Source organism: Aquarana catesbeiana, linkage group LG02 (genome assembly GCF_042186555.1).
Source record: "Aquarana catesbeiana isolate 2022-GZ linkage group LG02, ASM4218655v1, whole genome shotgun sequence".
Taxonomy (NCBI): domain Eukaryota; kingdom Metazoa; phylum Chordata; class Amphibia; order Anura; family Ranidae; genus Aquarana; species Aquarana catesbeiana.
The window spans coordinates 784,596,507-784,601,978 of record NC_133325.1 but is presented as its reverse complement, the minus strand read 5'-3'; the positions used below and the strand labels follow the sequence as shown (position 1 = coordinate 784,601,978).

Genomic DNA, 5,472 nt, shown 5'->3' with positions numbered 1-5,472 from the left:
GGGCTCCAGCGCATCCCTCACCGTCCTAGATCCGGGATAAGGTTCCCTCAGATGTAGTGCAGGGAGGTATGTAAGATAATAAAGCAGGAAGGATCCCAATAGTGTAATTCCGTTTGGTAAGATAGTAGTTTTTATTTAGGAAAATCAGGTACTCACATCAAAAATAAATGAACAGCAATTTCATCCAACGAGCGGCGAGCTCGTAAGCCTCTATCAGTGTATGCAACTTGTCCCGTCCCAAATTCAGAGGTCCAAGCTGGAGCAATGTAACTATACAATTAGGTCTATATCTGGAATTCATCTTTGGGATAGCAGGATGCCATTATGGCAACAGAGAACCATAAACTACAACCCAGATGGGACTTGAACCCACAATCTTCAGCTCCAGAAGCTGATGCCTTAGCCGTTAGGCCACTGGGTCAATCTTATAATTCAGAGGTCCAAGCTGGAGCAATGTAACTATACATTTAGGTCTATATCTGGCATTCATCTTTGGGATAGCATAATGCCTTTATGGCAACAGAGAACCATAAACTACGACCCAGATGGGACTTGAACCCACAATCTTCAGCTCCGGAGGCTGACGCCTTATTCATTAGGCCACTGGGTCAATCTTATTGTGCCAGCTTGGACCTCTGAATTAAAGATTGACCCAGTGGCCTAATGGATTAGGCATCAGCCTGCGGAGCTGAAGATTGTGGGTTCAAGTCCCATCTGGGTTGTAGTTCATGGTTCTCTGTTGCCATAATGGCATCCTGCTATCCCAAAGATGAATTCCAAATATAGACCTAATTGTATAGTTACATTGCTCCAGCTTGGACCTCTGAATTTGGGACGGGACAGGCTGCATACACTGATAGAGGCTTACGAGCTCGCCGCTCGTTGGATGAAATTGCTGTTCATTTATTTTTGATGTGAGTACCTGATTTTCCTAAATAAAAACCACTATTTTACCAAACGGAATTACACTATTGGGATCCTTCCTGCTTTATTATCTTACATACCTCCCTGCACTACATCTGAGGGAACCTTATCCCGGATCTAGGACGATGAGGGATGCGCTGGAGCCCCTAGGTGGACATTCTTAAAGGCTTTTTCTGGTCATATGCTTTTGCCCTATTACCCTAAGGTAAGGGGCCATTACCCACCTGTGTGTATGCACACGAAGATGCACTTGATGTTATCCATTTTGAGCACCCTAATTGCAACAATTGCAAGCTAGGACGTTGCTGTCACATATTTCATCTTTATAAGGACTTTCCTTGTGAAGCACCTTTTTATTTTATTTTATTTTTTTGGGATATTTATGTTGTATTTATTCGGATGGACTTTTGCACATTTGTCACTGTATGTGAAGTATGGCATGTTGACTCACTCGATATCCATGCTGTGTTGATTTGAATACACCATTGCACATTGTCACTTTTTTGGGCTGGTTTTGCACATAGTCCAAATTACCCTTTTATATATATTTACCTGCACTGTATTAAGGAATGTCTTTCACTGACTATGAGTTAACCAAATGCTACGGCGCTATGTTTTAAATATGTGTGTCCTTATGAACATGTTTCCACGTTTATGATATATATTTTTTATTATTTATATTTTTTGGCTAGTGTCACAAACCACTTTATTGAGTTTATTTGTTTGTGATGTAAGATCTGATCATAAGTCTTTTCTATTCATTTTTATGCCATATGATTTTTAGTCCTACACTGAGGATTAGCGCAGCACCACCCATTTACATAGGTTTTTGAAATTATTGATGCTCCCCGCTGATACCACTGCTTGTGGAAGAAAATTCCACATCCTTACCGCTCTGACAGTAAAGAACCCTCTATGCAGTTTAAAATTAAACCGCTTCTCTTCTAATTTTAGAGAATGGCCGCGTGTCTTTTTAAATTCCCCTTCACTGAAAAGTTTTATCCCTATTGTGGTGTCACCAGTGCGGTATTTGCACATTGATATCATATGCCCTCTCAAGCGTCTCCTCTCCAGAAAGAATAAGTTCAATGTTTGTAATCTTTCTCCATAGCGAGATCCTCCAGTCCCCTTATTAGCTTTGTTGCCCTTATCTGGACTCTCTCCAGTTCTAGCACATACTTCCTGAGGACTAGTGCCAAGAACTGGACAGCATACTCCAGGTGCGGCCGGACCAGAGTCTTGTAGAGCGGGAGAATTATCGTTTTATCTCTGGAGTTGATCCCCTTTTTAATGCATGCAAACATTCTGTTGGCTTTGCTTGCAGCAGCTTGGCATTGCATGCCATTGCTGAGCCTATCATCTACTAGGACCCCCAGGTCCTTTTCTATCCTAGATTCCCCCAGAGGTTCTCCCCCCAGTGTATAGATTGCATTCATATGTTTGCCACCCAAATGCATTATTTTACTTTCTTCTGCATTGAACCTCATTTGCCATGTAGTTGCCCACCCCATTAATTTGTTCAGGTCTTCCTGTAAGCTTTCCACATCCTGTGTAGAGGTTATTGCCCTGCTTAACTTTGTATCATTCGCAAATACTGAGATTGAGCTGTTTATCCCATCCTCCAGATCGTTTATGAATAAATTAAATAGGATTGGTCCCAGGACAGATCCCTGGGGGACCCCACTTTCCACACCAAACCATTCCGAGTACTCCCCATTTATCACCACCCTCTGAACTCGCCCTTGTAGCCAGTTTTCAATCCATGTACTCACCCTATGGTCCATGATGACAGACCTTATTTTGTACAGTAAATGTTTGTGGGGAACTGTATCAAATACCTTTGCAAAATCCAGATACACCACGTCTACGGGCCTTCCTTTATCTAGATAGCAGCTCACCTCCTCATAGAAGGTTAATAGATTGGTTTGGCCAGAACTATTCTTCATGAATCCATGCTGAATACTGCTAATGATACCGTTTTCATTACTAAAATCTTGTATGTAGTTTCTTATCATCCCCTCCAAGAGTTTACATACTATTGATGTTAGGCTAACTGGTCTGTAGTTCCCCGGGATATATCTTGACACTTTTTTAACCGCTTGCCGACCGACCGCCGTCGATAGACGGTGGCACAATGGCACTCCTGTGCGAATCGCCTTAGCTGTACGGCGGGCACTTTAAGGAGTATAGGGCGTGCACGCACCTGCAGTATTGTAGGAGTTTGTGCGCGTGGCCGGCGGCTACTTGTGATTGCTCCCGAGAAAGAGAGAACAGAGATCTGTCAATGTAAACAGACAGATTTCCGTTCTGTCAGGGGTGAGGAGAGTAATCTGTTGTTCCTAATGCTTAGGAACAACGATCGGTCTCCTCACCCAGGCAGTCCCATCCCCCCACAGTTAGAATCACTCCCTAGGTAACACAATTAACACCTTGATCACCCCCCAGTGTTAACCCCTTCCCTGCCAATGACATTTATACAGTAATCAGTGGCTATTTATAGCACTAATTGCTGTATAAATGTCAATGGTCCCAAAATAGTGTCAAAAGTGTCCGAACTGTCCGCCACTATGTCACAGTCCTGATAAAAATCACAGATCGCTGCCATTACTAGTAAAAAAAAAAAAAAATAATAAAAATGGCATAAATCTATCCCCTATTTTGTAGACTCTATAACTTTTGCGCAAACCAATCAATATACATTTATGGCGATTTTTTTTTTTTTAACAAAAATATGTAGAAGAATACATATCGGCCTAAACTGAGGAAGAATTTTTTTTTATATATTTTTTGTGGATATTTTTTGTAGCAAAAAGTAAAAAATATTGCTTTTTTTCAAAATAGTCCGTCTTTTTTTTGTTTATAGTGCAAAAAATAAAAAATGCAGAGGTGATCAAATACTACCAAAATAAAGCTCTATTTGTGGGAAAAAAAGGATGTCAATTTTGTTTGGGTACAACATTGCACGACCGTGCAATTGTCGGTTAAAACAACGCAGTACTGTATCGCAAAAAATGGCAGGAAGGAGGTAAATTCTTCTGGGGCTGAGGTGGTTAAATATTGGTGTCACATTGGCTTTTCTCCAATCATCTGGCACCATTCCAGTCAGTAAACTGTCCACAAATATTAGCAACAATGGTCTGGCTATCACCTGACTGAGTTATTTAAGGATCCTCAGGTGCAAGCCATCTGGTCCCGGTGACTTATTTATTTTAAGTTTTTCAGGTCTATTTCTAATTCTGTCCTCTGTTAGCCATGAGGGTGCTTCCTGTGACATGCTATAAAAATTAACATTACAGTCTTGGTTTCTGTATCCCCCTGTATCCCTTGTGAAGACTGAGTAGAAGAATAAATTCTCTGTCTTTTGTAACCAAATTCCCTTCATCATCCTTTATGAGGCCAATATGATCTGGCCTACCTTTCTTACTATTTATATACTTAAAGAATTTCTTGGGATTTTTTCGTACTCTCCTCCGCTGTGCCTTTCGTGTTCTATCTTAGCCGCTCTAATTACATCCTTACATTTCTTATTGCATTCTTTGTAAAGTTGGAATGCTGACAATGACCCCCCAGCTTTGTATTTTTTGAAGGCCTTTTCCTTTACATTTATATGTATTTGTACGTTGGAGTTGAACCACCCAGGATTTTTATTAACTTTTTAAAATGTATTTCCCATGGGAATGCACTGTTCAATACCTTTATTTAGTATGCTCTTAAAGCACTCCCATTTTTCCTCCATGTTCTTTGTTCCTGGGATTTTATCCCATTTAATATCATCTAGCAAAGTGCGCAGTTTAGGGAAGTTGGCTCTTTTGAGATTCAATGTTGTTGTATTACCCTTGTGTTTCCTATTTCTGTGATTTATACGGACGCTCATTGACCTGTGGTCGCTATTTCCTAGGTCTGTATTGTTAGTAATCAGTAGGTCTAGTAACGCTTTGCATTCACCATCTGACCCATGAAATTGTCCTGCAAGAAATTTAGGAAATTACGAGCCTTAGACGAATACGTGGTTCCTTCCGCCCAGTCTATATCTGGATAATTAAAGTCCCATGTTATAATGGCACTTCCCATCCTTGCCGCCATTTCAAACTGTGAGAGGAGGTCCGCCTCCCCCTCCACCCTCTGGTTAGGGGGCCATTAGCATACACCCAGTATTACTTTCCCCTTAGTTTCCTCCCTTTGAAGCTCCACCCATAAGGATTTCACCTCTTCCCCTGCTCTATTAGTGATGTCGTCCCTCACATTCACTTGCACATCATTCTTGATGTACAGGTATACCCCTCCTATGTCTGCAATATAGGGAATACCCCTGGATGGTTGCCAACCAATCATGATAGCTGTTAAACCAAGTCTCTGGTATTCCAACAAAATCAAAATCCTCCTCGTACATCAGCAGCTCCAATTCTCCCATCTTGTCAGGGAGACTTCTAGCATTAGTGTACAAGCCTCATAGTTTTGTCCGGTCGCATACTATCTCCTTATTTGTTATGAGGCTGCAATTTGGATTTGTCGAGTTAATTACCTTGGGTTTAGGTATTTTAGCCTCCC

At 41.3% G+C, this 5,472-nt stretch overlaps 3 non-coding genes across 3 annotated transcripts; 1 reads left to right on the top strand and 2 right to left on the bottom strand.

Annotated features, from left to right (window-relative positions):
• Window positions 1-348: 348 nt before the first annotated feature.
• TRNAQ-CUG (transfer RNA glutamine (anticodon CUG)) lies at window positions 349-421 on the bottom strand. Its single transcript has one exon. It is a non-coding gene; the product is annotated as a tRNA-Gln (tRNA).
• Window positions 422-537: 116 nt separating this feature from the next.
• On the bottom strand, window positions 538-610 carry TRNAR-CCG (transfer RNA arginine (anticodon CCG)). The gene has a single exon. It is a non-coding gene; the product is annotated as a tRNA-Arg (tRNA).
• A 39-nt stretch (window positions 611-649) lies between these two features.
• Window positions 650-722, top strand: TRNAR-GCG (transfer RNA arginine (anticodon GCG)). Its single transcript has one exon. It is a non-coding gene; the product is annotated as a tRNA-Arg (tRNA).
• The last annotated feature ends 4,750 nt before the right edge of the window (window positions 723-5,472 follow it).